We start from the raw sequence: 7,598 nt of genomic DNA on the forward strand, positions 1-7,598 counted from the left end.
TTTGGGAAAATAAACATCAAATGACTTCTTTCAAGATCTCAGTGGGAAAGCTGCCTGAACCAAATAATTTGCCAGCCTGCAAACCCCAAAAAACATGCTCAATACTATTTCCTAAATACTCTGTAATTTTCCAGAGTTCGCCCTCCCTTTCTTTTCTAAATTCCTGTTATTTCTGTTGATTTAGTATGGAACGGAGCAATATGTTTAAAAAAATTTGGAGTACCCAATTCATTTTTTCCAATTAAGTAGCAATTAAGCGCATTCAATTCACTTACACTGCACACCTTTGTGCTGTGGAGGCGAAACACACGCAAACACGGGAGAATTTGCAAGCTCCACACAGACAGTGACCCAGAGTCGGGATCGAACCTGGGACCTCGGCACCGTGACACTGCAGTGCTAACCACTGAACCACCGTGCTACCCTGAAACGATGCATTGTAACACTTTAAATCATCTGCGAAAACCTTCATTACAATAATCAGTCGCACAGATGCAAATGCTGAAGGGCCAACATTCAATTTATTATATATTTTTTAAAAATCTATATAAACCTGACCTAATTGTCTGTATATTACCTGTCACTTGTCCCTCCTTTTCAATCTTTTTGTCATTCTTCTTGTCATTATTTTGTCGATCTTTATATTCTTTCCAAGCTTATGAAATCTGCCACGCATTTTTGCTCAAATACACGCTACTTTATTTAACTTTAATATTGCCTTTAACGTTTTAAGTAACCTACAAATGGCGCGTGAATTTCCTTTGAATATTTCTTTCTCCATGGAATGCATGCTTTCTTGCTATTTCAAAATATCTGCCACTAAATTGCTGTTGAGCAATCGTTTAAGAACAGTTTCCAGTTCTCCTCAGCGCGCTCTGCTGTCTTCCCCTCATTTTAAAAAATAAATTGAGAATACCCAATTAAGGGGCAATTTAACGTGGGCAATCCAACTAACCAACACATCTTTTTGGGTTGTGGGGGTGAAACCCACGCAGACACGGGGAAAATGTGCAAACTCCAGACGGACAGTGAATCAGGGCCAGAATCAGAACCTGGCGAACAGCGCCGTAGTCCCAGTGTTAACCACTGAGCCACCGTGCTTCCCCCTGCCTTGCCCTCATAATAGCCATCATGGGGTTTTGAAATACTAGGCTTCGTTGCGCGTCTCCCCCCTCAACGGAATGCAAAATAAATCGTACGATTGCTGCTGCCTAGATGTGACTTCTCTATGGGGTTATCAATTATTCTGATTACACAACAACAGGTTTGGTATAGCCTGCCATCTTGGTGGTTCCAGAGCGTCCTATTCTGAGAAATGTTCCAAAAGACATACCAAGACAGGACAGATCCAACCCGACCATTACCACTCTCTCATTATGCTCTTGATAATCAGTAAAGAGTTGGAAGGTCTGCCTTACTGTGCTCTCAAGTTGCACTTGCAATGTAGTTACATGCTCACAGAAACTCAAGTTTAGTGCAGCCCTGCCCATCTGGATTCTAACTTCACTGCAGCTTTTGCAAACAATAGCTGAAGGAGATTAACTCAAGCGGGTAATATGCGAGAAATTGCCCTGGACATTAAGGCAGCATTGGGTTATTACAATACATTGGAAGGTTTTGAAAACTGTATGTCAGGTGTTCAGTCGGCTCAGTCAAGCATTTCGTTGCAGGGCATTTTTGAGGTGGTGCCCCAAGTTCAGCAATAGTCAGCTATTGCATTGAGAATATACCGTGCAAATTAAGGCTTGCATAAGGGACGTTTGTCGATAATTTTAAAATATCTAGCGCCATTCACATTTCCTAAACCAATGACCCAGACCGTCTTCGTGTGCAGCAAAAGGGGCACCACAAACTGGCCTGCGCTGATAAATCGCAATTGACATTCAGGCCATTCAAGTGGATAACAAAGCTAGTCTCTGACAAGACACGGCCTCATCATCCTCTGATAAAAGTGGCATTACTTTCACAAAGTCACCAACTCCATGCATCACCAGTGTTACCACCGCTCATAAAATGGGCTGCACATCCATATACAATATTTTTGAAAAAGGCCATGCCAGCAGCCGGGATTTCTGCTGTTAGTAACTTACTTTATTAATTCGGAACATCTTTCAGGAATGTGATGGTATTTTATCCACTTGTCTGGATTCGTGTATTGCCAACAATGCTCATTCGAAAGACACATTCGAGAAACTAAGTGCCACGTTTTCAGCACCAACTTGAAGCATTTACCACTGGGCAGCAGCGTGGCGCAGCGGTTGCATTGCTGCCTCACGGCGTCGTGGACCGGCGTTATATGGCGGTTCTGGGTCACTGTCCGTCTGGAGTTTGCACATTCTTCACTTTTCTGCATGGGTCTCATCCCCACAACCCAAAATGATGTGCAGAATCGGTGCATTGGCAACGCTAAATTGTCCCGTTATTGAAAAGTAAATAACTGCGAACTCTACATTTATTTTACAAAAGCATTTACTCCGCCCACAACCAACTCCGTTTCAACATTGGGAACCATATAATGTTGTACCAAACCACAACTTTTCAAATTTGGATCTCAACTACCCAAAATAACGAGGACAACAGATGCGTTGGAACACCACCACCACCAAGTATCTCGCCAAACTGCATAGCACCTGGCTTGAGACAATTCTGCTGTTCCGTTGTCAGATGGATCAAAATTCGAGCTCACCATTCCTGGCATGACAGCCGTTGAAGTTACATTGCAGCCGTCAAGCAGTGGTCTTAGCATCGCCTCCTCGGAAAAGATGATTCTGTTTATTCATGTTGATAAGAAGAATCATATAATACAATTGTTGAAGGTAACCTATATTCATCACGTCCCCCTTGTTCTGTATTTTAAAAGCTTTACTGCAAGCATGATCAATCGAAGAACTGTGTCTATGGCCGAGAAATTGCGGCTGCACACAATTTAACACTGAGTTGTCAATTTTAAAAGTAATAATTTATGTAAAATAAGGTTCGTCAGTATTGGCACTTTATTGAATAAGTGAACTGGAGAGTGATTATACAGCACTTGGAAATTCAGACGTCAATTACATTGCACTATTGTTAAAATTCATAATTAAACCTTAAACTTTAATCGTCCATCAACAACTATCGAAACAAAAATTACACTATGGACCAAGAGCTGACAATACCTTCCTGCATTTTCTCTCACGAGGAAGCAACATAGGAATTCAATTGAAGAGATTTCAAAGTAAGCATAAGTCCATTGCCACCGATTTATTTTTTAAGAGAGATATTCCTCTCTTGCACTCAGCATGATCTCTAATAGCCAAAACAACAGATATCCAGAATCAACAAGTCTCTGCTTCAGTTCTCTTGTGTATTATGAAAAGCGTCCATTTTGGTTTATTTTAAATGTTTCGACTTTAAATAAGCAACTGGCACAAAATGGGAATGCTACAGCATGAATAGCACTGCCCCTGGTTGCAAGAAACTTGCTGACGAGATGGAAGATCACGTGCACGCTTTTACAAACAAGACTGCCCATGGAAATCAGAACAGAGCAAAGATTACTGCAAGCTCAGCTATATATTTGAATGGCTACATGGTTACATGTTCTTACCAGCATTTCTCAATGTTTCCACCAGGACTCCTAATTTTGAAACAAAACGATTGGATCCAGAAATATCTTCAAACATCTTTCAAATATTGTCTCTAATCTTGGTTTTGTCTCCTTACCTAATTCTCCGAGGGATCGTGCATAAGCGATTAACCAGAATGATTTGGGAAAAAGAAGGATTATGAGATGAGAACAGATTTCGGTCCACTGGAAGCTTATTCACTTGAGTTTCGAAAAAATGAGAGGAGATACAATTGAAGCGTTCATAATCCCAACAGCGCCCGACAGACTGGTTGCAGTGATGATGTTGCTTCTGTCAGTTGAGTTCAGTAAAAAAAGCATCACAGTGTGGGTACAAGGAGTATGAAATTGAGGACTGGCATTATGTTAAAAATCTTCACCCAGAAGGTAGATAACTTGTCGGATTCTGTACAATACAGCGTTCAGATCACAGATCGACAATGATAGCAATGAATTGAGGAGTAGCAGCGGCCGGCCGAATGACCTCCTACTTTCCATATTTGTATTTATATATGTTCCTGTTTTTTAAAGGTTTACTTACGTTATTGAAAGACAATATGCTTAATTTGCGGCATCAGTGGAGATTTTTCATAACAACCATTGATTCACAATGGCAGTTCGAGGTCCAAATGGTAAATTCAAACATTTCCAAAAATTGCACGCCTTTCCAAACACATCTGGCATGCATACAACGTGGATGTGAAGACTTGCACTTTAGATAAACGCTATTAAGTCCGAACAGCATCTAATCTTGGAAGAGGTATGGATTGAAGGGCTCAATCTATAATGCACAACAAACGTTCCAGGATTTTATTCGAACAAACATGGATTCTATTTGGAGGAAAACGTAAAATCAATTGAGATGCATTTTGCCAGGATCAGCCGATCAGTATCAATTCAGCTTTGATCACACGAAACGTAAATTAAATGAATAAGTTCAAGCTGCTCTCACGCGCACAAGTATTACTTAATTAAATGTGAAATTGGGTCGTGTAGTTATAATCTTACCTTCGAGTTTGTGCAACACTCGAGGTAGTCGATGTGCTGGGCCTGATGACGCGTGCCCCATTTTCTATTCTATATACTCCAATAAAGATTAGCTGAACATTAGTCCTGGGTTAGTACTGTGCACAGGGGCAGTGCAGCTGCCTCACAGCGTCAGCGACCCGGGTTCACTTATGACCTCGGGCTGCTCTGTGGAGTTTGCACATTTTCCCCATGTGTGCGTGGGATTCTTCCTGGTGCCCCGGTTTCCTTTCCCAGTTCAAATATGTGCAGGTTCGATGAACAGTCCATACTAATAATTCGGTGGCGCCGTGGTATTGTCACTGGACTAGTTAACCAGTTACTCAGAATAACGCTCTGGCGACCGAGGTTCAAACCCCGCCACTGCAACTGGTTGAATTAGAATTCAATAAAATAAATCGGGAATTAAAAAGCTGGTGAATCCCGGATCAATTGTCATAAAATTTTATCTGGTTCACTAATGTATTTATGGAATCAAAACTGCCGTCCTTACCCAGTCCGGCCACATGTGACTCCAAGCGCACAGCAATGTGCTTGACATTTAACTTCCCCCTCGAGTTCGATTAGGGATGGACAATAATTTCTGGCGCTGCCTGCGACGACCACGTCCCAGCAACGTATAAAAAAAACTTTGATGGGTTTACGGGGATAGAGGCGGGGTAAGGTGTTCTGTTGCAGCAGTGGTAGGATCAGAGTCTATATTGACTGGGGGGATGCTATGATTTCTTAGTGTGTTTCCACCTCATGACAGTTTACTTTCATTTCCCTGCTGAATATTTGCTGCGAATGCTGTCCATTTCCCCCGCTAATCTTACATTCAGGCTAGACCACGATAAACGTAAATTGAAAACAGAACTATCATATGGCCAGTGCCATTGCTTTCATCGTTGCATGGTATTACCTTCTTTACTCATGGACGTGTACTTTAATTGATCTTCATCTTTGTTGTACTTTTTTTCGTCTTCAGCATTGTTTTCATCATAGGGTTCAGTTCTAATATTGATGTATTCATCATCAGGCGCCGCCATTTGAAACTAACCAACTGTAAAATAACAAGATTAAAAGGTACTAGTGTGATAACATACGAACAAAAGTGTATGCGTCCTAAGAACATAAGTTACACCACACTGTTCCTGAAACCTACCTCGAGATTCGAAATCACCCCGTCTGTATCTGTATAAAATGTTATTCATATGATGTCGGTGAGTTAAAAAAACAAACAGAGAATTCGAGATACACATGTGTTGAAATTACTCCCTGAGAATTTCCATCAGTCGCCCTTTCGTCCAACGAAAGGTTCTCTGAGTCCAATTTTGATGTCGTGGTGAATATAAGATAAACACATATTTTGGATGATTAATTATTTGCACACCCCTTCGGATTTTTCCCATTGTCGTCAGTGGATATGAAACTCGCGTGAGATTCAAAATGTCCGCCCGACTCACTACGCATTCATGCGTGAAATCCGAGAAATTACGACTATATTGTTCGTCCGAAACGTTGAGTTATTTATGATTGCCAATGTTTCCTGTTCATGTAATCATGTTGCCTCATTTGAGAAAAATTCCGATCCGGAACTCATTTGCAGAGTTTACATTGAATCTCCGATTTTTACTTCAAAAAAGGCTTTTATGTTAAAATCAGAATGTTTCCACGATTTACTATATACAGCAATGAACAATGTTAAATAGAAGAAGCACGCTTCCATATTTCAGGTGGCATATCCCCAACATTTTAGAGCCGGAGCTAAATTTCCAGTGGGACAGTTCAAAAGTGATTTTAAGAAAATCAGCAGAGAAAAGTTCAATTAATGCAGAACTTTACTGCAGCAGGATTACCGGGAAATCATGAGACCCACGGCATATGTCTGGGCTGAATAAAGTCGGTCAGTAGAGACGGTTTATTACTGGAATACACATAGACAACTTCAGGAGGATCTTATCAATATTGAAGGGCGTACTTTGCTGATTTGATTACTCAATTTAAATCTGACCTAATGCCGGCATTGAATGCCTGAATATTAGCGAACGTAAGCAAACATAAACGTGAAATAAACTTACCTCCGTTTTTCATTGGACTCAACATGAAGTTGCACGCAATCTATATCCTAGCAATTTTATTGTGAAATAAGTTTAAAAAAACATTCAGTTCGAGCGAGTCAACGGATTAGGAATTCGTGGTGCAGCTAGTTTTTCAAAGTTTGTAACAAATGTACTTTTAGCAGGGCAGGAACATGCTGATTGTATTCATTTGGGAATGATAACATTCATGATAGCTTACACTTTGTTACAAATGGCATAATACCAGAAATTCTGACATGTTTCCCTTAAATTGCCGTTCCAATTGAGGGAATGTGTTCTGGGAAATATTGATGTCACTGAGGTTACACTCGAAGAGTTCATTTTTTGCTGGGCACATTTGTTCTCGTGATCGTTGTCCCAGTTTGATTCGTTTAGTCCAAATGAAGTCTAAATCTGTTTCAGTTTGGAATATTCTTTGTACATTCACGAAGCTCCGCCTTTATTATCCCTGAAATAATGTTCAGACCACCGATTTGCTCGAATCAGCATAGGCATTTCAGCCAACTCTCACTTACGGTTTCCTCTGTATGTTCAATCATTTATTTTCCATTACCTGAAATTCATGTTGACAGTTCAAATCGTCATCGCCGCTAAATTCTTTGCACACAGTGGTTCTGTGAGGGTCAAAATCAATCAATCAATTGATTGTTTGCTGTTGGTTTTTTAAAGTGCAGATCTTTCCCATTTTGTGGAATAAATAATAATTTTTGCGAAGTTGCCTCATTTGTGCAGCACGGTAGCATTGTGGATAGCGCAATTGCTTCACAGCTCCAGGGTCCCAGGTTCGATTCCGGCTTGGGTCACTGTCTGTGCGGAGTCTGTACATCCTCCCCGTGTGTGCGTGGGTTTCCTCCGGGTGCTCCGGTTTCCTCCCACAGTCCAAAGAT

At 40.9% G+C, this 7,598-nt stretch overlaps 1 long non-coding RNA gene across 1 annotated transcript; it reads right to left on the bottom strand.

Moving 5' to 3' along the window:
* Positions 1-2,985: 2,985 nt before the first annotated feature.
* Positions 2,986-6,764, bottom strand: LOC140389398 (uncharacterized). The gene is made up of 3 exons (XR_011934377.1): positions 6,691-6,764; positions 5,532-5,672; positions 2,986-4,435 (listed from the first exon to the last, which is right to left on the bottom strand). It is a non-coding gene; the product is annotated as an uncharacterized lncRNA (long non-coding RNA).
* Between the last annotated feature and the right edge of the window lie 834 nt (positions 6,765-7,598).

The sequence above is a fragment of the Scyliorhinus torazame genome, chromosome 14 (assembly GCF_047496885.1).
Source record: "Scyliorhinus torazame isolate Kashiwa2021f chromosome 14, sScyTor2.1, whole genome shotgun sequence".
NCBI lineage: Eukaryota > Metazoa > Chordata > Chondrichthyes > Carcharhiniformes > Scyliorhinidae > Scyliorhinus > Scyliorhinus torazame.